Genomic DNA, 26813 nt, shown 5'->3' with positions numbered 1-26813 from the left:
TCTTCCGGTCAAGCGGCTTGCGAAGGCCGTTCACTCGGAGCAGGGCCTAAGTAAAAAGGGGAACATGCGTCAGTTTCCAAACAAAAAAGAAAACAGGCGTCCTGGAATTCAAATACTAAAAAATATGCTAAGTATACCTCAGCAAGAACCCCTGCAATCCCGTCTAGGTCAAGGGTGCCGACACCCCTGACCGCCTCCCTTTCAGCTGGAGGAACGGCCTTGATCATAGACTTGGCCACCTCGACCAAGTCAGGCTCCTAAGGGTCAGCTGCATCAAGCATAAACAAACGGATTAGACCTAGTAAAGAAGGGAGCAAGTCTAACATTTACAAGGATAATTTCATACTTCTAGGTGGCCTAGCTGGAGTTTTAGAAGAAGTGGCCGGCTGCTTTTCAGCCGCCACATGTTTCCTGGCAGAACCAGGAGAGCTCGCAACAGTCGTCCTCCGGGCCTTGGGGTCCGGCTGTTGGGAAGAAGAAGCTCTTGGAGCGCCTGTCTAAAAAAAGAAGAAAAGAGTCAGTATATGCATTACACAACTCCAAAAAGAGGGTGAAAGGTTCGAAGCCCACCAGGTGTGCCCCTTGTTGGGGGAGTCGGTTGAAGACTGTTGCATGATGGAGGCCCGCAACATGGCCGCCGCAGTCTTGGAGGCGGTAATTTTTCTCATGGCGTCCGCTGCAAAAACAAATAGCAAAGTTAATAAAAGTCATAACACGAAATGCATGGAACAACAGAGTATTCGACAGGCCGGCTACCTCTTGAGCACCGACTGCCGAGGCCATAGGCGGCCAAAAAGTACTCGTTGTAGAGCCATTTGAAGCTCGGGACACAGTGCAGGGGTACTTGCTCTCGTACCCCTGAAGTAGAGTTCACCTTCGACTCTACTTTGAAGAGTCCTTTATCTAGGATCTCTTTTTTAGCCTTGGGGGGAACAGGCGGTATGCTGCGGCCACCTGCAAGAAGGGGCGGATTCCTGTTCCACCTGTTGAAGCGCTTGTTCAGCTCTGTGTCTGAACTCTCAATAATAAGGAAGGTGCTCCGCCAGTCCTTCCATTTGTTTGCTTTACCTCTCATCATGAGGTAGCCCCTGTGGCTCGTCAATTGATACCAGCCGGTACCGCCTGCCTTAGGGGTCCGACTGAGGTAGTTCATGTGGGCGAAAGCCTCAAAGTTCGGCTTCACCCCGTGCAGTTCGCACCCGGCCACATAGCCGAGTACGTTGACCCAGGAGTTCGGGGCTAACTGCCATAACCCCAACTCATACCCATCCAAGATCCGATGAACAGCCGGATGTAGTGGGAAGCGCAGCCTAGCCTTGATGGCCGCCTCGTAGCAGCCAAAGCAGGCGCCATCATAACTGGTACCAGCCGGCCAGACGACTGTGGCTTCTGGATCCGGCACGAACACTAAAAAGCCCAGGCCCATTGTGTGGTTTGCGATAAAGCTCTCCACTTTCTCTTGCATGGCTGTGATCCGGCCCCGAGGTACCGTGCAGTAGTAGGGGGTATTTTTCTCTCGGTGAGAGGCGGATGGCTCCGCCCAATCGTCCCCCTTCTCAACTGCGTGAGAAAGCCTCGCCTCTTGTAGGCGACTGTTTTTCTCTTCTGTGTCCAGAGAAGCATGGCCAGAACAGCTAGACTCGGAATCGTCCTCTGACGAGTCCAAAGAGGACGACTCCTCCCCTCTCCCGGAGGGGCCCGCCTCCTCTCCTTTAAAAGGAGCAGGAGAGAATGTAGAATTGTCAACTGTAAAATTGGAAGGGGTCACTTTGACTCCTCCCTCAGAACTACCGGCTTTCAAGCCGCTTTGTTTCACTTCCACATCTGGCGCCTGGTCAGATGTTTCACTAATCGGCACCCTGTGGGAGGAGCCGTCTGAGTTTGAGATCCTGGCAGTCTTTTTTGTTCTGGCCATCATGCTCTGCATAGACACAGATACAGTCGGACTTTGTATAAAGGGCAAAGATGGGTCCAGAAAAGGGCAGGCGGCACTCCTAGTCCTAGATTCAGTCGTCCCCGGTGACCGGCTGATCACTAACCTAGGTCGTGTCGTGTGCTTCCGTGGTGCCATTTCAAAAAAAGAATAAAGTAAAGAGAAAATTAAGAGTAAGAGAACCGACGGTTACCTGAACGAGTGACGATTGATGAAGTTCTGAAAATTTTGGCGGGAGAATCTCTCGGCCTCTCGCCGAGTGACACCTGTAGCAGGCCGTGCCACCTGTGAGGGGCAAATGATTAGGGGATTTTTCCCACCAATCACCATCTGACAAGTGGACCAATCAGGTTTCGCCATGTGTCCGTCACATGGGCAAATAGGAGCCTACCACGTGTCAAGCAATGATCCGTCCACTATGGACCAATTACGACACGACACGTGTCCTTCCCATGACACTTGGGATAACTGGTCACCAAGGCCCAACTTCCGAGGGAAGCCCAATCAGCCCAAGGTTAACCTAAACCTAGATTGGCACGTTTCCCGAGGTTTTAAATACCTCCCTTAATCCTCATTAAGAGAAAAAAGGCAGATTACACACATTAAACTCTCTCACCTAGAGAGACCCAATCACTTTAATTTCCGCATTAATTACTCCTTAATCAAGTACTAACTTGACCGTCGGAGGCGGATCTCCAATCATCCGGAGCATCCGTTTGTTTTGCAGGTACAGGCGTCCGGTTCCAGTCTCGGAATTGTAACTCTCCCGCAGGACATCAGAAAACCCCGAAACAACACCCATATCTAATATGCTTGATTTCTTTTGTGCAATTGTGAATGTTGTGGTTCACTTATTGCACAGGTTTAGTTATCATTACTTTGCAAATCTTAGCATCTTCATAATAAGATGATAAAATTCGAGTATGTTATGGATTATATGTGATTTAGGATTTATTGTCCAAGTGATGGCTCCTACTCATATTCATGATGTGAGACCTTCAACTTGGCAACCTACAATCATCAAAATTCAACAAGGAACTATCCATTGAACAACTTCCCTTTTATAGCCTTTAAGGAAATAATGCTCTCAACATATATTTTAGTAGACTTTCTAATGATGCTTTACTTTGATCTTACTCCAACCGGTTCACAATGATTTGGGATACCCTAATCATTTGTGATTATGGAAATTTACCTTAAAATTCCATGTTACCATTCTCAAGCCACGATACATCTAAGCTCGTGCTTATAAATAGCTTCCTTATTAAGGATCTAATCCTTGCTAAGGTCGTGCTTGCAACATCAATACTCAGATTATATTTATTTCCATGCATCAAGAACTCATCCTATTACTTAACCAAGTACTTTGGATGTTCTTGATCATAATCTAACGATCCATTACTTAGATTCAAGTCGATTGGTATTTTATACTTCTCATTCTTTAAGCATGCAAGTCATGTGGCGATTCCATATCGTAGCATATGATTAGGGGATTTTGCTCCCAACAATCGGAATGCGCCACGTGGACCAGTCAGGTCCTGCCAAGTGTCCCCCAGTTGGAACAATCAGGGCTTCCGACGTGGCACGCGCTTATCCGTCCACCTTGGACCTGTTATGTCAAGACATGTGGCATACTCCATGCCTAATGGAGAAACCGGCCACCCAGGCCCAACTTCCGAGGGAAGCCCAATCGGCCCTAGGTTTACCTTAACCTAGGATGGGCACGTTTTCCAAGGTTATAAATACCTCCCTTAATCCTCATTAAGGGAGAGAACAAAAAACATTACGGAAAAAACACATTAATTACACACAGTAATAACCGGCTGATCTCGCTAACAAAGCAGATTACCTACATTAAACACTCTCACCTAGAGAGACCAAATCACTTTAATTTACGCATTAATTACTCCTTAATCAGGTACTAACTTGACCGTTGGAGGCGGAGCTCCCAGGAGTCTCCGTTATTTTGCAGGTACAGGCGTCCGGTTCCAGTCTCGGAATTGTAACTCTCCCGCAGGACATCAGAAAACCCCGAAACATTAGGCGCCGTCTGTGGGGAAAGTACTTCTGAGATGGTATCCAAGTCTGTACCGACTCCTGAAGAGAGGCGTCCCCTAGACGACCCTCAAGTTCAGTCGGACCATGATACCGAAAGTGAATTTGAAGTTGAAGCTCATACAGCTTCAGACGGGACCCTAAGGGCCCGACGTACCCGTCATACCGACAGGAGGGAACAGGAGCATCTTCAAACAGGAAGCGAGCCAGCAGGCGCACCGCCTGTTCGGCAACAGCCGACTGATGGGTCTGCTCCCATCACAAGGAACGAACTCATGACCTTCATGAGGGACTTCAAGGGAGAGATTCAAGAGTTGATCAACAAGAATCCGCCTGCTCCAGTCAAGGAGCAGTCGGCCAAGAAACCCTCCACTTCACTGAAGAGGAAGCCATTTTAAGGGCGAGAGGCGACTCCTCATCCTAAATCTAGGAAGCGGGAGCCACCTGCCCTTGATTTCACAAAATTCCGTTATCCTACAGGAAATAGGAAACCTGTTCGTCATATTCAGGCGGACGGGTCGAAGCAAACATTCACAGATGCTCGGCTACTGCTAGAGTAGAAGAAGAGTGACCGATTGTCAGAGTCGGCCTCTACTTCAAACTTTCAAGACAGTTTGCGAAATGCCTCGATGAGGCATACTCAGTCGTACCATGAGAGTCAGTCAGGCGGCACCTCCCGTCAGTCCGGCTTTCATAGTGACCAGGCGGTACCAAACTTACCATTTGTGTCGCAATAACAGTATTTCTTGCAGCCACCTCCGTTTGGTGGACCTGCAGCAAAAAACGCCCAACCTATGGACTGGCAGCTACGGTTGCTTAGACTTGGTGAACAGCCGTCGGCCTTCTCCAAGGAAATTACTGAAGCCGCTCAGCCGGCCAAAGTGAAAAATGTACTAGTAGGCGCCTATGACGACACTACTAACCCAGAAGACCATCTGATGGCATTCACCAACCTGATGTACCTTCAAGGGTTGGATGATCCCACTTGGTGCAAGTGTTTCCCAGCGACTCTAAAAGGAATCGCACAGCAATGGTTCGGCAACCTGCCGACTGGTTGTGTAAATAGCTTTAGGACGCTTGCTTACTTATTTGCCTCCAACTTCGCCATGAACATCCCTGCGAAGAAAACGACCCTTGATTTGGGAACAATTCAGCAGGGCGAGAAGGAGGGGCTTCGTTCTTACATCAGGCGGTTTAACCTGATGAGAATACAGATTCAAGGGTTACCGGATGAGGTAGCTTATACTGACTTTTTCAGAGGTCTCAAAGACGGGTCTACCTTCAAATTTGATTTGGTTCGAAAAAGGGTGGCGACTCTTCAAGAGGCCTTGATTGAAGCAGAAGCCTATATACAGGCGACTGATCTTTGTACGATAAAACAGTCGGACGGGAAAAGGTTCGACAAAAGAGAAGGACGACAGAAATAGTTGTCAAACAAAGATGAGAAAAGAAAAGAGTTCTGGGCGGCTGATTCCTCTAAACAGCCGGCCCAGAAAAAGAAAAAAACAATTCAAACCATACTCCCCAAAGTATGCGTTTAACAAGGATAACCAGTTTATCCTAAAAGAAATCAAGGGACGGATCTCAATTGAGAAGCCGGTCCCCATGAAGGGTTCTGCAAACAACCGGAACCAAGATAAATTCTGTGCTTATCATGATGATGTTGGTCATCACACCAATGACTGCATCAGTCTCATGCGGTACCTAGACCGCCTGGCTGAGCAAGGTGATCTTGACACTTATGTCAAGAAATCCGCGGGGAACACTTTTTCAAATAAGCAGTCGGCCAAAAAGAATCAACAGGCCGACAGCTCCGATACAGATGATGCAGTCGTCTACACTATTGCAAGAGGCTTCTCAGGAGGCGGCCCCACTATTAGGGGCAACAAAGACAATATCAGGCGGTTAGATGTAAATTCCGTTCACCAAGAACGGCCGTCCAAATATTCATTTCCTGAGATTGTCATCACTGAAGAAGAGATCTAGGAGGGGTAAGGGGGCCGCATGACGACCCTCTCGTTATTGAAGTTAAAAAATTACTTGATGCAGGGTTCATTCGGCAATGTTACTTCCCAGATTGGGTTGCAAATGTGGTGCTTGTTAAAATGTCGAATGACACCTAGCGAATGTGTGTAGACTACACAGACTTAAACAAGGCGTGCCCCAAAGACAGTTACCCTCTGCCTAAAATTGATAACCTGGTCGACTCAACAGCCAGCCATGCTTTGATGAGCTTTATGGACGCCTACTCTGGTTTCCATCAAATTCCTTTATGGAAGAAAGACCAGGAGAAGATGGCCTTCGTCACTGATCAGGGGTTATACTGTTACACGGTCATGCCGTTTGGTCTTAAGAATGCCCCGGCCACTTTCCAGCGAATGATAAACACTGTGTTCTTTTATCAAATTGGGAGAAATGTCGAGGCATATATTGATGATATGATTGTCAAGTCTAAACTTCAGAAAGATCATCTGTCGGACCTCCGAGAAACTTTCGCCACACTCAGGCGGCACCATGTCATGCTCAATCCCAAGAAATGTGTATTTGGAGTTGAGTTTGGGAAATTTCTCGGATTCCTTATCAATCAGAGAGGAATAGAGGCGAACGCTGAGAAGGTGCAGGCGGTCATTGACATGCAGTCGCCTCGTACCATCCGAGAGGTTCAGAAGTTAACAGGTTGTCTGGCGGCCTTGGGAAGATTTCTAAGCCGATCAGGCGACAAATGCCTATACTTTTTCCAAGCAATTAAGAAAAAGGCAAGGTTTGAATGGGGGTCGGATGCTGAGGCCGCCTTCCAGAAATTAAAAGTTCACTTGCATTCCTTGCCGAGGCTGGTCAGCCCTTTGCCCAAAGAGGTACTCTACATGTACCTGGCCGTCTCTGATCATGCGTTAAGTGCTATTCTCCTTGCTGAAAGAGACGGCTGTCAGCTCCCGGTCTACTTTGTCAGTCACGTACTGAAAAATGCCGAGTTGAGGTATCCCCTAGTGGAGAAATTTGGTCTTGCACTCTTCATGGCTGTTAAAAAATTGAAGCCCTACTTTTTGGCACATGCAGTCGTCGTGTATACAGACCAACCTATCAAGCGGCCACTTACCATCATGGAGTCGTCAGGCCGAATAATCAAATGGGCCATAGAAATACAAAGCCTCGAAGTTACATTCGAGCCTAGAAAAGCAGTGAAGGGGCAAGCCTTTGCTGATTATATTGTAGAGATGACTCGTCCTCCTGACTCTCAAGTTCCAGACCAAGTATGGAAGGTATATGTGGACGGAAGCTCTACTTCAAATGGTTGTGGAGCAGGCGTCATATGTCAGTCGCCAGAGGGCGACAGGTACGAGTATGCTCTACGCTTCAGTTTTCAGGCTTCAAAAATGAGGCAGAATATGAAGCTTTACTAGCCGGGATCCGCATGTGCAAGGCGGCAGGGGCAAGAAAAATAGACGCCTGTTCCGATTCACAATTGATAGTGAGTCAGTACAATGGCGAATACGAAGCAACCCATCCGGCCATGATCAAGTATTTACAGGCGGTCCAACAAGCAGTCGGCTCCCTTGAGGATTTCCATCTAATCCAAGTGCCGAGATCAGAAAACAACCAGGCGGATGCACTGTCAAAATTAGCATCATCCGCCTCCTCTGATACTCCTCGAACTGTTTTTTGGGAAGTAATGGAGAAGAGAAGCATCGAGGAAAACCCTATTGGAATCCTAGACAGAAGCTCAACCTGGATGGATTCAATCAGGACATATCTTACAAACGGTACACTGCCGGATGATCCTCAACAGGCGGCAGCACTGAAAAAACGAGCCACCTGTTTTGAAATGATAAAGGGAAAACTTCACAAAAAGGGGTACCTTCAACCCTTCTTAAAGTGTGTTACTCCAGAAAAGGGACGAGAGATACTAGACGATCTTCACTCTGGTTACTGTGCTTCTCATATAGGCGGTAGGACTCTTGCTCAAAGGGCAAGGCGGCAGGGCTACTTTTGGCCTACTTTGGAAGCAGATGCAATGGAGATGGTTAAAAAATGTGACAAGTGCCAAAGGTTTGGCAAACTAATTCACCGTCCGGCTACTGACCTCACTACCATTCACAGCCCACTACCGTTTGCTAAGTGGGGCATGGACATTCTGGGTCCATCGACGCCTGCTACAGGCGGAAGGAGGTACATACTTGTTGCCGTCCACTACTTCACTAAATGGGTAGAGGCGGAGGCTGTAAAGGGAATCAAGACGAAAGATGTAATTTCATTCATTTGGAAAAATGTCATCACTCGGTTCGGGGTTCCCATGTCTATGGTTTTTGATAATGGTCCCCAATTTGAGACGCCTGTTCTCAAAAGCTGGTTGGGTGACCAAGGAATTGCAAACTACTTTGCATCTGTCGGCCGTCCACAAGCAAACGGCCAGGTAGAAGCCTTTAATAAAATCATCTCAGACGGTCTCAAGAAAAAGATTGAACGAGCAGGCGGCCTATGGGCGGATGAACTACCACATGTTCTCTGGGCCATTAGGACGACTGAAAAAGGGGCGACTGGAGAAACTCCATTCCTCCTAACTTACGGTGCGGAAGCTGTTCTTCCAATAGAACACTACGAGCTGACTCTTCGAGTAATGCTATATGACGAAGAGGCAAACTGGGAAGCCATGCGCCTGACATTAGACTCACTTCCTGCAAAGAGGGGTAATGCTGTCATGCGCCATGAGATCTATCGATTGAGAATGACTAGATCATACAACAAAAAAGTACACAGGCGTCCACTCAAAGTAGGGGACTTTGTACTTAGAAAAATGGAAGCAGTTGGTAGGGCTAATGAGTCTGGCAAACTAACTCCCAACTGGGAAGGACCCTACCAAATCTATGAGGAAGTCAGGGACGGTACCTACCGTCTGGAAACACACCAGACGGACAACCGTTGCCTCGAACTTGGAATGTAGATAATCTTAAGAAATATTTCTTTTGAATGATGTAAATAGTCAAGAGCTACTTAATAAAGTTTGCACTTACTATTCAGTTTTGTACTAAGAGGGGCACGCCTACTAACAAATAGTCGGCTACTCTTCATGTTTAATTTTTACTTACTTAAAGAGGGGCATGCCGTCTGTACCTTTACAGTCGGCTACTCTCCATTGAGTTTTACTCTATTTTTAGAGGGGCATGCCGTCTGTACTTTTACAGTCGGCTACTCTCCATTGAGTATTTTTACTTCAAAGGGGCATGTCGTCTGTACCTTTACAGTCGGCCACTCTCCATTGAGTATTTTACTCTATTTAGGGGCATGTCGTCTGGACATATAATCGGCTACTCTCCATAAGAAGATGGCCGACTGGTTCCAAACACCTAGCCACCCCCCTAATACTTAGCTAAAAACATTGGGGCCTGGTGGACCCTGTGCCTAACAGGCGGCTACCCTCCTTTTACTTAGCATCTACGTTCACCAAGAACTTACCAAGGCCACAGGCCGAATGATCAGACCAAGCGCCAAGCATACTGATCAAACCTACAAAACTAATACGACCTGTCCCAACATCATAGCAGGCGTCCGACGGCATCCCTCCGAATGAAATTCGTCGCAGAGAGCAGCTCCCTTTTGGGTGGAACATTGCTCTATAAACTAATTACACGGCACCTATACGAATGTCCCCAAGGGCAACCACGTAGCCGTTTTTGAGACAAGGATAACTCTATCACTAACCAAACTAGTGGTAGCAGTTGACATCTTAGTCAGATGACCGCCTGTATTACTTGGGATAAATGCAGGGGGTACCTCTTGAGTTAATAGCCAACAAACATTGGCGAATTAAGGGGTCTAGCCGTCCTCCGCCGCCTGGTACCTCTACTTCTCAAGCAAGAGTGACGGCGATTGAGTAACTCCAATGTTAACTCAGTCACTCCCTCAAATTTGGTATGGAACCTAAAAGGTTTGAGTAGACCGCCTGTTGTTTGGCAAACAGGGGCACTCAAACCCCTATTCCTACTAGGTAACCTATTGAGTTAATAGCCAACAAACATTGGCGAATCAAGGGGATCAGCCGGCCTCCACCGCCTGGAACCTCTACTACTCAATCTAGTGTGACGGAGACTAAGTAACTCCTATGTTAACTTATAGTCACTCCCTCAAACTTATTATGGAGCCTAAAAGGTATGAGTCGTCCGCTTGTTTTTATCAAACAGGGGCTCTCAACCACTACTCCTGATAAGTTAACAAATTACGAGTTAAAAGCCAACAAATATTGAATAAAGGGAAACAACCGGTACCCGCCGCTTGTTATCTCAACTACTCAGTTCCTTGGCGACTAGGTAACACTCATGTTTACTTGGTCAGACCACTTTCCTACTTGGTTAAATTTACAAAAGACAGGATCGCCTGCCTAAAAAGGATCCAGTCTTTAAAATAGTTCGAATACCGATTGGATAAATGGCCGACTGATCGTCTATCCTGGAAACAGACAACCAGTCGTCCAGGGGCATAGGCGGCGTGACTAACTTTCCGTACCTGTCTGCAACTATCGGCCATGTAAAACAGTCGGTCTAGTGAACAATTGGATATTGGAATATTCAATACTTAGACAAATTTGAGGCAAAACAAAAATTCATTAAAAATAAGCCGGTCATTAAGGACCAGCAAAATATTCAAAGCCCCGGCCCCCTGGCCGGGTAAATACAAAGCAAACGGCACGCAGGCCGTGGAAAGAATACATAAAGCTTAAGAAGGGGGCAGTTCAGTATTAGCAGCTGCCGCCTGGTCAGCACTCTTCTTGCTGGACTCGGCTTCAGCTGCATCCTTTTTTGATGCCTTACCCCCAAGCGGCACAAGCGCCACTACCGGCTCCTCCTCCTCCAACGCTTCCTCCAACGCCTCTTCTTCAGCAGCCGCCAGGATCTCTTGATTATATGTATCCGAACACTGGCGGTACGTTCTTTCCCAAGAGGCAAAGTCGGCACTGGGGAAGAGGCGGCCCCAGGTCATGCGCTGGATTTGAGCGGAGTCTTCCATCATCTCCCGGACCAGCTCTTTCTTCTCTTGCTCGGCCTTTTCCGAGAGCTCTTGGGTAAGACTCTTCTCCTGGGTCACCAGGCGTTCCTTTACGCTGGCCAAGGATTTCTCCATGGCTTCGTAAGAGTACATTTTCAGGCGAAGAGGTTCCAGCTCGGCCTTGAGATTTGTGATGGTCGCCTCCAACTCGTCATTCTTCTTTTGGGCCGCCTCTAACTGAGCCCGAACAGCGGCAGTAGCCTGCGCCTGATAATAAAGAATATCAATGGTCAGAACTTCATTTTGGGCAATTTGAAACATTGCCTTATCACAGTCAGAGGCGGCCATAGCTTTTGCAGCCTTTACCTCTTTGTTCTTCCGATCAAGCGGCTTGCGAAGGCCGTTCACTCGGAGCAGAGCCTAAGTAGAAAGAAACAGGCGTCAGTTTCCAAACAAAAAATAAAACAGGCGTCCAGAAATTCAAAAACTCAAAAATATGCTAAGTATACCTCAGCAAGGACCCCTGCAATCCCGCCAAGGTTAAGGGTGCCGACACCCCAGACCGCCTCCCTTTCAGCTAGAGGAACTGCCCTGATCATAGACTTGGCCATCTCTACCAAGTCACGCTCCTGGGGGCCGGCTGCATCAAGCATAAACAAACGGATTAGACTTAGTAAAAAAGGGAGCAAGTCTAAAATTTACAAGGACAACTTCATACCTCTAGGCGGCCTAGTTGGAGTTTTAGAAGAAGTGGCCGGCTGTTTCTCAGCCGCCACCTGTTTCCTGGCAGAACCAGGAGAGCTCTCAACAGTCGTCTTCCGGGCCTTGGGGTCCGGCTGTTGGGAAGATGAAGCTCTTGGAGCACCCGTCTAAAACAGAAGAAAAAAGTCAGTATATGCATAAACACTCCAAAAAGAGGGTGAAAGGTTCGGAGCTCACCAAGGGTGCCCCCTTTTTGGGGAGTCGGTTGAAGCTAATTGCATAATAGAGGCCCGCAACATGGCCGCCGCAGTCTTGGAGGCGGTGATTTTTCTCATGGCGTCAGCTGCAAAAACAAACAGCAAAGTGAATAAAAGATAAACAACAAATGTATGGAACAACAGAGTATTCGACAGGCCGACTACCTCTTGAGCACCGACTGCTGAGGCCGCAGGCGGCCAAAAAGTACTCGTCATAGAGCCACTTGAAGCTCGGGACGCAGTGCAGGGGTACTTGCTCTCGTACCCCTGAAGTAGATTCGACCCTCGACTCTACTTTAAAGATTCCTTTATCAAGGATCTCTTTCTTAGCCTTGGGGGGAACAGGCGGCATGCTACGGCCGCCTGCAAGAAGGGGCGGATTCCTGTTCCACCTATTGAAGCGCTTGTTCAGCTCAATGTCTGAACTCTCAATGATGAGGAAGGTGCTCCGCCAGTCCTTCCACTTGTTTGCTTTACCTCTTGTCATGAGGTAGCCCCTGTGGCTTGTCAATTGATACCAGCCGGTACCGCCTGTCTTAGGGGTCCGGCTGAGATAGTTCATATGGGCGAAAGCCTCGAAGCTCGGCTTCACCCCGTGCAGTTCGCACCCGGCCACATAGCCGAGTACGTTGACCCAGGAGTTTGGGGCTAACTGCCATAACCCCAACTCATACCCATCCAAAATCCGCTGAACAGCCGGATGTAATGGGAAGCGAAGCCTGCCTTGATGGCCGCCTCGTAGCAGCCAAAGCAGGCGCTGTCATAACTGGAACCAGCCGGCCAGACGACTGTGTCTTCTGGATCAGGCACAAACACTAGAAAATCGGGGCCCATGGTGTGGTTTGCAATAAAGCTCTCCACTTTCTCTTGCATGGCTGTGATTCGGCCCCGAGGTACCGTGCAGTAGTAGGGGGTATTTAGCTCTCGGTAAGAGGCGGATGGTTCCGCCCAATTGTTCCCCTTCTCAACTGCGTGAGAAAGTCTCGCCTCTTGCAGGCAGCTGTTTTTCTCTTCTGTACCCAAAGAAGCATGGCCAGAAGAGCTTGACTCGGAATCGTCCTCCGACGAGTCCGAAGAGGACGACTCCTCCCCTCTCCCGGAGGGGCCCGCCTCCTCTCTTTGAAAAGGAGCAGATTTGTTAACTGTTAAATGGGAAGGGGTCACTGTGAATCCCCCCACAGAATTGCCGGCATCCAGGCCGCCTTGTTTCACTTCCACATCTGGCGCCTGGTCAGATGTTTCACTAAGCGGCACCCTGTGGGAAGAGCCGTCTGAATTTGAGATCCTAGCTGTCTTTTTCGTTCTGGCCATCCTGCTCTGCATAGACACAGATACAGTCGGACTTTGTATAAAGGGCAAAGATGGGTCCGGAAAAGGGCAGGCGGCACTCCTAGTCCTAGATTCAGCCGTCCCCGGTGACCGGCTGATCACTAACCTAGGTCGTGTCGTGTGCTTCCGTGGTGCCATTTCAGAAAATAAAAAGAAAATTAAGAGAAAGAGAACTGAGTTACCTGAACGAGTGACGGTTGATGAAGTTCTGAAAATCCTGTGCAGTCGGCTTGTCAGAACAGGCGGTAGGCAGAAAAGGTCCAAAATGTCAGAGCAAATTCAGGGGTCCGAATGTTCTCAAAAAGTTCTCAAAGTGTGAAAATGACTCAAGACAACTCTCCCTTATATAGGCGAAGTGAGAAGGCGAAGGGTCACTTTCAGAATTCAAAATTTGGGCGGGAAAATCTCTCGTCCTTTCGCCGACTGTCACCTGTAGCAGGCCGTCGCCTGTTACAGTGCGACACCTGTCACAGGTAACACGTGACCAATCACGTGCCACCTGTGAGGGGCAAATGATTAGGGGATTTTGCTCCCAACAATCGGAATGCGCCACGTGGACCAGTCAGGTCCTGCCAAGTGTCCCCCAGTTGGAACAGTCAGGGCTTCCCACGTGGCACGCGCTTATTCGTCCACCTTGGACCTGTTATGTCAAGTCATGTGGAATACTCCATGCCTAATGGAGAAACCGGCCACCCAGGCCCAACTTCCGAGGGAAGCCCAATCGGCCCTAGGTTTACCTAAACTTAGGATGGGCACATTTTCCAAGATTATAAATACCTCCCTTAATCCTCATTAAGGGAGAGAACAAAAAACATTACGGAAAAAACACATTAATTACACACAGTAATAACCGGCTGATCTCGCTAACAAAGCAGATTACCTACATTAAACACTCTCACCTAGAGAGACCAAATCACTTTAATTTACGCATTAATTACTCCTTAATCAGGTACTAACTTGACCGTTGGAGGCGGAGCTCCCAGGAGTCTCCGTTATTTTGAAGGTACAGGCGTCCGGTTCCAGTCTCGGAATTGTAACTCTCCTGCAGGACATCAGAAAACCCCGAAACAGCATACATGATGGATCTAATTGCAGAACTATTCCTAATTTGATCCCACTCATGTGACTTTAGCTCATCCAGTTTCACTGAGTCTCGCTAAATTGTTTGCTATATGATACGGTTGAAAGTCTTTACTAGAGGGTCTTTCATGACTCAGTATTTGCCTAGAGTTTACTTACTTCAAACATTTACTTAGTCTTACACATATGGGTTGAAAGCCTTCTTAAGCCCTTCATGTTTAACACGATAAATTCCTTTACTCGTTCAAACATTTTATTAAGTCTATCCAATAGATCTTAATTCCCACTATGTACTAAGTATCGCCTTAGCTTGGTCCATGATTGAAAAATACTATCAAATCTAAGCATTTAAAATTTGATAATCACTTTAAAATAAAGTTCGTAAACTTCTTGTTGGACCATACAAAATTAACTCTTGCTCCCACTAAATTTCTTATTTAAAAAAATTCTATTTTTCTCCATAAGCCAAACCTTCTATTAACTTTATGATAAAACACATTCCAATTCTTACAAGTAATGCTTCCCTCAATCCACTAATGGATTTCTTGAGCTTGCTTTCAAATCTAGCATTATTTAGATTTACAAACCCTTAGACTATATCCATAATCTCTTTCAAAATTCTATTTTGGTAAGGCGGTTTTAATATCTATTTTTTCATATTTCATATGAGCAATTTTCGCTAGAATAATCACGTAAAGACTTAAGCATTCAAATTAGTGAATAGATTTTATTAATTTCATTGCCATGAATTTAATTGTAACCTTTTTAACCAATCTAGCTATGTATGCATAAGCATTTCCATATTTGTTAGTTTTCTCCATGAAAACTAATTTGCGATTTGATGAGTCTTTATCCTTCATGCGAATTGATCAATTTCCAAACTTGATTTTCAAACTTGGAGTCTATTTCGGATTATATGGCCTCTAACCATTTTACGGAATTTGGATTTGTTGTAGCTATCTTACAAGACACTATTCCCTTACTATTTAATAGCAAATAATATGCTTGCAAGTCTTAGGTTTACTTCTAACTTAATAGAAACCTTATAAGATTCAATCCAAACCTTTGGTGAATTCTATACCTATACGAGGTAATTGCATCGAACAAGACGCTTCTAAAGCCCTTTGATTATATTGATCTTACTCTAACACTTCTAAAGTTTTGTGAGTAATGAATTCTCTCTTAAGGTATGTAAAGTCCTTGGAGTATTCTTGATCAATCATTCTCATGAGCCCTTTTAAAGTCTTCCGAGATTTAGTTTCCATTTGTTACTCGTCTCGATGGTCATTGAGTAAATTTTTCTCCCTTTGTCATTTTGGAAATGTGTTACTTTCTAAAAAGACACCACTAAGAGCAACAAGTACTGTGTTCTCAATTTGGTTGTAGAAGTAATGCCCCTAGTATCACTTGAATGCTTACAAAGAGACATGTATATTGTCTTTGGGTAAAGGTTCGTTGAGAAAACATAGAGTTGCTCCCAATTGAGCTATCTTAGCCCTCATTGAGCCACTTATCTCCCACTAAGCCAATAAGCTCCCATTGAGGCTAAGAGCCCTAAACATATACTTGAAAAGATGCTAGAAACTATTTCTATCCATAACTGAATATGGTGTCTTTTCTTAGATTTGACAATTTTGTTTAGTGTAACATTAGTCACTTGTGCAAATCTTTAAGAACATTATAGGAAGTGATGTGATCCATCATCGTTAAAAGTCATTTCCAAATGGCTTCGAGGTCTCCGTTAAGACATACTATATTCTTTGTGGAGCTTTATGAAATTCCAACTTCATAACTTTGAGATGATCACTTTTAGCTCAAGCTAATCTAGACGTTTTGATATCTTGCCAAGTCGATTCTATACTTTACTGAACTTTTGAGCTTGTTTCACATTTGATAGATATAGCCATATTCATTCAAATTCTTGTGAGGACATTTAAGCAATGGAATCTTCTTTAGCTTTCGGAGTCAATTGTCTATACCAAGCATAATAACTCCTTTCTTTGTCAGTTCCAACAAGTAAGACTTCCTTGCCTTAGAGTCTATCTAATAGAGCCTTGAGTATGTTCTTATCAATATGACATTGCTAAAGATAGCCAGAACACAAACCATGTCCATGACTTGAACCTTGTGGGTTTATGTTAGGGAATTGTTTGTAAATAATCCAGCATCCTTAACTCATGTCTTAAACGACCATGCCATTAAAATAAAGCCAATAATTGTTGTTCTTTTACTTTGAATATGAGTCTTTCCTTTTGTAAATAGAACGTTAGCTGATTATGGAACACAATGACCATTATTTTTTCCAGCCTTAACTTTAAAAGGTTTTTAAACAAAGCAGATAACCTTACAGCTGATGTATCACCTACTTACTTCATTCCAAGCTCTTAAGTCAATAACTTAGCTTAACTTCAATGGTTTTGAGGTCACTTCAAAAGTGTAACACTCAAGCAGTATCTAATACTTGTGAAGATAAGTTGCTATGTCAACTATGATAACATGAACTCTTAGGTAGAATTGGAATCTTGAATTCCTTTTCTTTGTTCCTTGTTTCCTATATTTCTTATCATACATCATCTTATAACTTTAAGACCATTTCTCTAAGTTTTTTGACTTCTATACTTTGTTAGGCATAACTGAGCATCTAATGCGCCGTAAAACAAAGTTCTTTTCCTTTAATTCTTACTTGAATTATTACATCATAGAGTCCTACTCATTATTGTAAAAGGCGAAAAGATATGTTGGTTGTCAACTATTGAAAAATTAAGTTTTCAACTCAAAACTTCATGTTTATCAAAACAACCTAGTACTTTGAATACATGATGTCCAACCGTCCTTTCGGACTTACTTATAAAAGTCATTTATGAGAAGTTGTATTTTAGAAATGCATTTTCTTTCTTTAACAACCATCCTCAATGGTTTTTTGCCAATCGTTGGAAACATTATAATTCGAGTTAGAATTCTACAAATATAAGTGCAAAGTATATCCATTTATCAAGATAACATAATAAGTTTTGAAATACATGCAAACTAGCAATTTCAATAAACTTATTAACGCTTTATTCATTTTGAAATTTGTCCCATATGGTTGAAAAAAACGATTACAAGACCCCAAAAATCAATAAGTGATTAAGCGTGCTTTAGCTTGTCTTAACACTTATTATTTCAAGGTAAGAAATCTAATTTCTAATAGTTCCAAACTACTCTTGGTTGATAAGTCGTCGCATTCATTGTCTTCTTGACGCTTATCCCGTTTGCCACAACATCTAAGGATACCTTAATGATATTGTTGAGTATAACCAAAACTGACGTGTATGTGATGCCTTGCTTTGGCAAACCCATCAACATACCTTACTTTCCCAAGAAAACGATGATGCCTTGCTTAGCATAGCCCATCGCTAAATTTTCAAGGTGTTACAAAGTTATCATTTTGGAATGGCAATTTAACTCAATATTCTTTGGGATTTAGGGTTTCTATATTGTTGGTTGATTTAAGTGAACTAAATTAAGCATTCAACATTGAAATCCTAAACATGCATATAATATTAAGATATATAAGCAACATATAATAAGATATTCAAAAGACGCATACAATGGTGACTTAGCATGATCCCTTAATCTTGGCTTCATCTTCAAAGAACCTCCATCTTCTTGACTTCGCCACGATCCATGCATGAACTAAAAACTAGTAGTAATCTAAATAAATTGAAAGGAATGGTGTCCTTCAAACAAGTGTATTATTCCGATGGAGGGTTCGAAATTATTAGAAAGCTAATTATTCATTGACGTCAAGTGATCGGAATACCTAGATGGAGGTCGCTTCTGATTAGTAATATTAATGAATAATTACTATTACAACTTAATCTTGATTGAACCCTTTGGTTCACACCCAATCGAGTAACCAAACCGAAACGATGAATTAATCCGAAGGATTAAATGAGTCATTATAGTATTACGAACATAGACGTCGGATTCAGAGCTTAGAGTGTCGGAACCGAGCGTTGTACCTTGAGTCGAATTTAGGAATCGACGAGACGAGAAATCAAGCAAACAAAAAATTACAAATATACCCCTAGCCTCCAAATGCCCCAAGCAATCCGAGGGCCAAGGGAAATATAGCTAGCCAAGGCAGCCGCACCATACCGAGCTTGCTAGCATCGCAAGTTAGCAGTGCTGGTTAGCAGGCTGGTGCGGCATGGCAAGCATCGCTGACGTGCTAGGCTAGCTAGCATGCTAGTGCCTCGCACACAGCGGCCCGCAAGCAAGCACAGCTTGCTCGGTCGTGCTGGCACATCGCAGGCTAGCCGCATATGCTAGGTGAGCTAGCAACACCAGTCGCACCATCGCAAGATCTGCAGCACGCAATTGCTCAGTGGGCCTCGCACATGGTCGCAGCGAGTGTGCGATCTCGCTAACAATAGCAGCGCACATCCACGCATAATAGCCCGCATCACTGAGGCTTGCTATTGCGGGCTGGTGCGAAGGCCTTGCGTGAAAGGTAACATCGCGCTGGGCTGTGCCTAGCACAAGAATCGCAACAGTAGCAGCAGCGCGCAATGCGTGCGTCGGCTGCTGGTTGTGCGTGCTTGCGTGCTGGGCTGCATGCACGCACAGCGCCCAGCTAGCATGCCCAGCCAAGGGGTCAGGCCGCCAGCGAGGTAGCCTTGGCGCCCAAGGCTGGTAGCACCAGCTGGCGCGCGTGCATTGGTTGAGTGTGAGAGCCGGTTTTTTAGGGAGTAAGGGGAGGGTGGTCCCCCTTGTGGTCCTCACCTAACCCCTTGCTCTTCACTTGACACTTGTTGTTTGTTGATTTTCATTTTCATTTGATTTTGAATTAAATTAAATTGAATAAATGCCTTTTTACCAAATCTCCCACATTGATGGGAGATTGGAATTCAAGGGCTCCTTTCCATATAAATACCAATCATTTGGCTTTGGGAAAGGGCACTTGAGTTGTGAACTTGAAAGGATTTCCGCAACTGAGAACACTTTCGTTCTAATACTCTATGTACTTTTGGTCTAGCCCCGACTAAGCTTCGGGGTAGGGGCCGTTCAGGTCAGGTCTCGAGGGTGAGATATGTCGGAGGCTTGCGCATTTGCGAAGCTCTACACTTTCAAGTACGAGCTCTAAGAAAGAGCGAAGCACGCATCAAGGGTATGATTGTCTTTTCTTATTCTCTCTCTTTGTTAATTATGTGATTGTTAATTAATATGCATGTTTAGTTACTTTAATTTGTGTGCGGATTTTGGGAGGGTTTCATTCCGCGTAGTGTCAAACACTACGAAACCCAACATAAACTAAGTACAAAAAATACTTAACGACACGCAGTCCGTATTTAGATTTACAAAAATACATAACGGAACGCAGTTCGTAGTTACTATACTAGTCACCTTTTGTAAAAACCTACATAAGAATATTCCGTTCGCCCATTCACTTTAAAAGTGAATGGCCCATGCATATTTTACAAACAAAACGAGCAATGATGCAAAACTTGCATCAAACAAGCGCGCACTAGTTACTAACTTAGGTTGTTAATCCAATCAACATGCCTAATAAAACCAATCAAGTGTTTATCCAATTATGTGAACTAACGCAATAATAAGCATAATTAAAGCTTAACGAGCTCAAAACCGATTAACGAGGCTCCCACTAAAACCCACATCCATCTTAATTAAATTAATCCAATTAAATTTAATTAAGCACATCGAGTCAAATTTTGTCAAAAATTACGAACTAATGTCAAAACCGAAGGCCTAGCCTCGTTTTTAAAATAAAATGTATTACTGCTAACCTAACCCGAGGCTAAGCTCCCAATCCTAAAGGTCGGGTGCTGCTAGGTTGACTAGCCGAGCCACCTTGCTGGCGCTTGGGCTGGGTGCTGCCTACCAGCCCCTTAGGCCCTTACATGCTGGCTGCATCAGCCTAGCAGTGCAGTAAACAGCCACAAGCCACGGCATTCGCACAGCATGCCTAGCATGCCCTGCGCGCCGCTGGGCTGGCTGGTGCTTACGTGGGCTAGTGCTGGCTGGGAGGTGCTGAGAGAATTATAGCCCATGCCCGCCGCACTACTGGGTGCTTCTAAGGCAACCCATCAGCGTTTTCTTGCGGGCTGGGTGGTGCATGGCAGCACGCACCAACATGCACACAACAACCTTCCCCCGCACCACTTGCTCGGCCATACACTTAACAAAGTGGGTGCTGCACTCGACAGTAGGATTAATGTTGCCTGTGTAAGCAACTCCTGCTAGCCGAGGGCATCTCTTCGAGGCTTCTAAGCCTCAATTTTCGTGCAAATTCCGAAATTTTCAATCCCGAAAAATTGTGTTCAAGTTTTAATTCTAAATCCATTTTTGAATTAGTTAACGAGAAATTTTGAATTAATTTTAAGCCCAACTCAATTAATTCAAGTTTAGTGCACAACTAATATTATTTCCAAAAACCATTCTTTAATAATTTTAGATCACTTTGATGAAATCAACAATTAAGGGCATTCAACATAATTAAATTAACTCATCCAATGATTAAAATTAATTATGTATTTGACAAAACTAAATGAATAAATTGAATAACCATCCAATGAAAATAATTTATTCAACCAACACTCGTACATGTTTGAATACTTCAACCATCCAATAAAGAACAATATTCAAGCATAAATGTGAACATTCATGATTTTAATCAATTTACAAAATTATTAAAACTCAAAACAAGTTCACTTTTGGATTTCAGCAAGTCAAATTATTCAATAAACCATTAAAGATACAATGTTAAACGATATTAAGGGCTCATCAATCACATTCAACATAAATTCATACATTTCAAGCAATCTAACTGCATAATGAACAATTTCCAACTGCAATCTAGATTAAGTAACCAAATGATATCCAAAACATGTTTAATGAGGAATATAATTGCAGTAGATTAATACCATAATAAATCACATAATCCAATAATTACATGTCATATTTAATCAAGGTTTAAAGATTTAAAATTGTTCGTTCCAAACAAAAAACCGTCGAAAAAACACATTTCTAGGTAGATTTCGGGCTCTGAAAGACAATTTTTAATCACTATGTGGAACTACGTGGGTAAAGGTTGATTTAGAACATTGATTCCACCCAAATACCATTATTTTTGAGTCAAAATCTGGGTTTGTAATCACAAAATAGCAATAAACCGATTTTATCTAATAAAACCGAGATTTTAATCTAATTAGGTTGCTAATCCAAATTTTTAAATCTATTTTAAATCATCTTAATTAAATTTTAGCTGTAAAAATTAAATGCAAGAGGCTCGTGATATCGATGTTGGGTTTTATGGTGCGCGAGCACCGTGGAACCAAAACCCGCCGCGGACCACATATATATTTAATACAACTAACTAACAAACATGCAATTATTTAAGCGATAAAGACATAAAGAGGAAGAGAGAGAAAGAAGGGAAAAGACAATCTTACCCTTGTAGCGTGCTTCATCCGAACTCGAGCACGACCCTCGGAAAGCCCAAGACACGCACGCGCGAATCCTTCTACTTCGCACACCTACGCGCCCAAACACGCCTCCTATCTCGTAGCTTAGTCGAGACCAAGCCAAAATTAGAGTTTTACGAACTTAAAGGTTTTCTCACGCTTTTGGGACATGCCTTATTGAGTTCTTCTCAAATTATTTTAAATTCCCAACTCCCAAGGTTGGTATTTATAGGCAAAGTATTCCCAAAATCCTCAATCATCTTTCAATGTGGGAGCATGGGTAAAATGAGAAAATAAGCATTTAATTTAATTCCAAATTAAATTAATTAGCATAAAAAATAAGCAAATGACAAGTGTCAATCCAAGGGAGGGGTTAGGTAAAGACCACATACCCTCTCCTTGGAGAGCAAGCAAGCCCCAACAACCCCATGTGCATGGCACGCCCCAGCCAAGGGCCTCAAGGCCTGCCGCGATGGCAGGCTCGGCCTACGGCTGGGCCTGCACTCGCAAGCCCAGCGCAATGCTGGTGCTTGTGGTGCTGCATGATGGCCTCGTTGGCTGGCAGCGCACACAGCCGTGCTTGACCAGCAGCCTTGCTGCACCCAATGGCGTGCTGGCCTAGCGCACTTGTTGTGTGCTTGCAGGCTAGCTCACCTAGCCAGCATACATGCGTGGTTGCTAGGCTAGCGGCCAAGGCAAGCACATGGCTAGCAACCTTGGTAGCCTAGCGCACCTAGCCCTCGCTTGGCTAGGCCAATGCATGGCTAGGACTTTGCGCGTTGACTTATCATTTAACTTATTTGATCGTCTTCCCGATTCGTTGAATTGACTCGACGTTTGACGCTCGGTTTCGACGCTCTTAGCTCAGAATCTGACGTCTGAGTTCCTAAAATCCTTATCGACTTATTAAATCCTTTGGATTAATTCGTCGCCATTGTTCGGTCACCGGATTGGGTGGACCCGTAGGGTTTAGTCCAGAACAAGCTGTAAGATTAATGATCTTAATAATCGGAAGCGGCCTCCAGATAGGCATTCTGATCACTTGATTTCACTAAGTAATTAGCTTTCCTAATTAATTTCGAACCCTCTATCGGAGTAATACACTTGTTCGAAGGACACCATTCCTTTTAATTCCGGCCCAGGCCGCCTTGTTCTTGTCCTGCTCCTTATTCCGCCTGTCCATGAAGGCACCGAGCCTAAGGAAAAGTTCAATTCGGACAGAAACAAGTTAGCATAAACAGATATGAAAATATACTACGTATCAAAGTTCAGTTAAAGTTTAGCTACCTCGGCACTACAGTTCAACATAAGACCGAAGAAGCCCTCATCGATCCCGCAAAACTTGTCCCGCTGCTACTTAGGGCGGCTCGCTGCATGGCCTCCCTAATAGCCTTCTGGTCAGCGTTAGTAAGCGACTATCCAGGTACTCATATGTTCGTCTCCTCGGCAATATCTACATCAATTACGAAGAAAGTTACATTATTGAAGTCAAGTTGCAAGTAATAAGCAAACAAGTGCTATATATACCTGTATGGGATAACTCTTGCTGAGCTATTCCCTTTCATCCGGGCTCGTCCTGAGGAGGCGCACCAATTAGTCAAGATCTGGCATGAGTGACCTCCTACCACCACTTAAGGGGCTAGTTGTAAGGGACAACTCCTGCTGAGCTATCACCACGCTCCCACCCTTGCTCACGGGGTGCGCACTCACCGCTGGAAAAATAACCAGAGGGGTTAGAGTTGGCTTACAGGCTGACCAAGTATGACTTCCCCCAAAGGAGATCGTACACCTATAAATAGGGAACCAAGTACAACTGAAAAGAGGTTGAACACACAAGTCATTACACTCGCTCTCTATATCTAAGTACACTTTCTCTCTCTAAACACATTCTAACTTAAGCATCGGAGGGGCGTTTCTCGAGCCACCCCGAGGAGCAGTTACTTTTGTCACCTTGTGCTGGTTATCCACCTGGACCCAGCGTGCTCCAGCCCGAACCCTCCAGATCCGTACCCAGAACAATTGGCGCTAGAAGGAGGGGAAAGGATTATCCAAATCCAAAAGTTTGCCAACTAAGCAGGGACCGCTGGTTAACCGCCATGGCCGGAGAGGAAGCGATGCAAACACCAACCTCAAAAGCAATCAGAAACAACCATACACCACAAAAAACAACTCCAGTAACCACAGATCCTAAGGGATCCACCGAAAAAACCAAAGCAAATGTAACGCAGAAATCTAATCCCGCCGGACCGATGCCTGGTGCGACAAAAGCGGTGGTGAAACCAAGACATCCAGTAAGATCCAGCTCTTCTTTCAAGTTCGGAATGCCAACAACAAGCTCGAATATTTAACCAATTATCCAAACACCTGTAACCTAGAAGTCTCAGCTTGTCAACATGTCAAACATCCTGTAAAACCTTTCCAAATGCAACAAAGACCAATTGGCGACAATGACGGCAGTGTTTACTAACTTTGGCAAAGGAGCTGGCTCAACATCGGTTGTTGTCACTTCAAAGCCAGTGATCAGGAAGTCTACATCACCAACTCTCACCCTGGAGTAGAATGAGCTAATCCAACTGAGGAAGAAGGTTCTAGAGTTGGAAGCTCGCAATCAAAAGCAAGAGTGGGGAGAAGATGTAGCGGCTAAGAGGGGGAGCCCGAAGGCATGAGTCACTCGCAGCAGATCCGTGATCTCTGAACGAGGGCCAAGCTTGGATACAGGGGAAGTTTGCGCGGCTCCAAGTGATTCTGGATGATTCCCCATTTTCAGGGAGATCTGGAAGAACCGATGGAGTAGATCAAGATGCCCAGCTGCAAATATAATGGCACCATGACACTGAAAAATCATGTCTCAGCGTTTAAAAACCACATGGTGTTGTATACCATAAATGACTCGGTCTAATGTAAGGCATTCCTCCTAAGGCTAGAAGAGCTACCTGCTGAATGATGTGGAGCCATTCCAAAAGGATTTGTCTACTCCTATAACCAGCTGAAAAGAATGTTCATGGAACATTTCGTCAAGTTGGTAGATCGTACTAAAATGACTGTAGAGTTAATGTCATTAGTTTAGGGGAAGAAGTAACACCTACGGGACTTCATCACCCGATTCAACAAGGAGGCTACGACGATCCCAAACATGAGCCAGGAGGTAGCCTTGCTGGCCACGCAGAGCAGGCTCTTTCCTAGGTCGCCGTTCAGAGCTTACATGGGACGTAAAAATCTTAAAACGCTAGCAGAAGAGCTAGGAAAAGCTCATGAGTTCATAAAAGTAGACGAGACTGACAGGGCCATGTTGAGAAAAGGAGTAACAAACGATCTAGCTAAGCGGGCTGAGACCACCTGGGGTGAGATCTAGCCAGGGTGGATCAGCCAAGAAAAGCTGAGCAAGGTCGGAGAGAGGCAGACAAATCAGTGGGAGTCAAGAGAGCTTACCACCGAAGAGGAGCGCGGGCTGGGAAACTTGAACTGTACACCCGCTCACTCATTCGAGGTCTCACATCTTCAACGTGAACAAGTCCGATGATAAGTGGTAAAGGCCACCCAGAATGATAAACAGAAATTATGACCCCCAACAAGTGGTGTGACTTTCACAAGGACCATGGGCACACCACTGATGAATGTACAGGCCTTAAGGACAACATTGAAGATTTAATTCGACGAAGAAACTTGAACCAATTTAAGCAGCATTTTGATTATATCCGACGTAAAGAGGAGGATAAGTCAAGCTATGACCGCAGAAAAGGACAAAAAGACCAAAATGAAGGCAAGGATCGTGATAACAGGCTGGATGGAAGGGTATTGATCATCAGTAGAGGACCAGTGCATGGCAGCACGATGAACAGGGCAAGAGCTGATCTACGCGCAATGATTCACCAAGTGAACTACAATGAAAAACGTAGATGGCCACCCTTTCCACCACATCCACGGGCAGTGTTTAACGAGTATGACCAAAAGGGCATAGTCTACCCTCATGACGACCCTTTGGTAGTCATGGTGAGGATCCCAAACTGGGAAGTAGATAGAGTACTGATAGATGGCGGCAATTCAGCCAATATAATCTTCATAAGTGCGTTTAAGAACCTACAACTAGAAAGAAAAAACCTAAAAAGGGTGAGCTATGAAGTCATCGGGTTCAATGGATCAAGTTTAATCCAAGAAGATATAATGGAGCTATCAGTTAAAGTAGGAGAAGGGTCCAAAGAACGCGACATCTGAGCTGAGTTCCTGGTGGTGAACTCACCCTTACCCTATAATGTGATTATGGGTAGACCACTCATCCACAAGATAGGAGGAGTGGCCTCCACTTATCACCTGGCCATGGCTTACACAACTAACAACGGAAGATCCGCCAAGCTAAGGGGAAGTCTGAAAACAGCGCAGTAGTGTTACATTACAGCTCTTAAGCAAGCAACTAGGGCAAAATCCCAATCAGGCTTAGAGATAAAGCAAGAGGTTTGGGGTGAAAAGAAATCCCGCAAGAGAAAAAGAGAAGAATATCGCACTGAAAAGGACAAGAAAAAGTTGGCCATAAAAAACTTTGAGCCTGCAAAAGAGGAAGTAGCCAGACTGTTACTGAGGGGTGAGCATGAAGAAATTGAGCTCACGGAGGGAGATAGGTTTAGGATGGTAAAAAACGGAAAGGATATTGATCCTCAAGTACGGGTAAACCTCATTGAGCTGCTAAGAAAGAATAAAAGCTTCTTCGCGTTCTCAATGGACGAGATGCCTGGAATGGACTCGGAGGTTATGGTTCACAGGCTGAACGTGAAGGAAGAAGCCAGGCCGGCCAAGCAGAAAAAACGAAGCTTCTCTACTGAAAAGAATCAAGCCATACAAGAGGAAGTAGATAAGCTAGTAGAAGCTGAATTCATCGAACCATGTGATTACCTGGAGTGGCTGGCTAACGTGGTCATGGTGAAGAAAGTAAATGGCCAGTAGAGGATGTGTGTTGATTTCACAGATCTCAAGAAGGCATGCCCAAAAGACTGATACCCGCTGCAACAAATTGACCAATTA

This window comes from Chenopodium quinoa, unplaced genomic scaffold, assembly GCF_001683475.1.
Source record: "Chenopodium quinoa cultivar QQ74 unplaced genomic scaffold, ASM168347v1, whole genome shotgun sequence".
Lineage (NCBI taxonomy): Eukaryota > Viridiplantae > Streptophyta > Magnoliopsida > Caryophyllales > Amaranthaceae > Chenopodium > Chenopodium quinoa.
The sequence above is the reverse complement of the archived record's forward strand: the minus strand, read 5'-3'. Positions refer to the sequence as shown.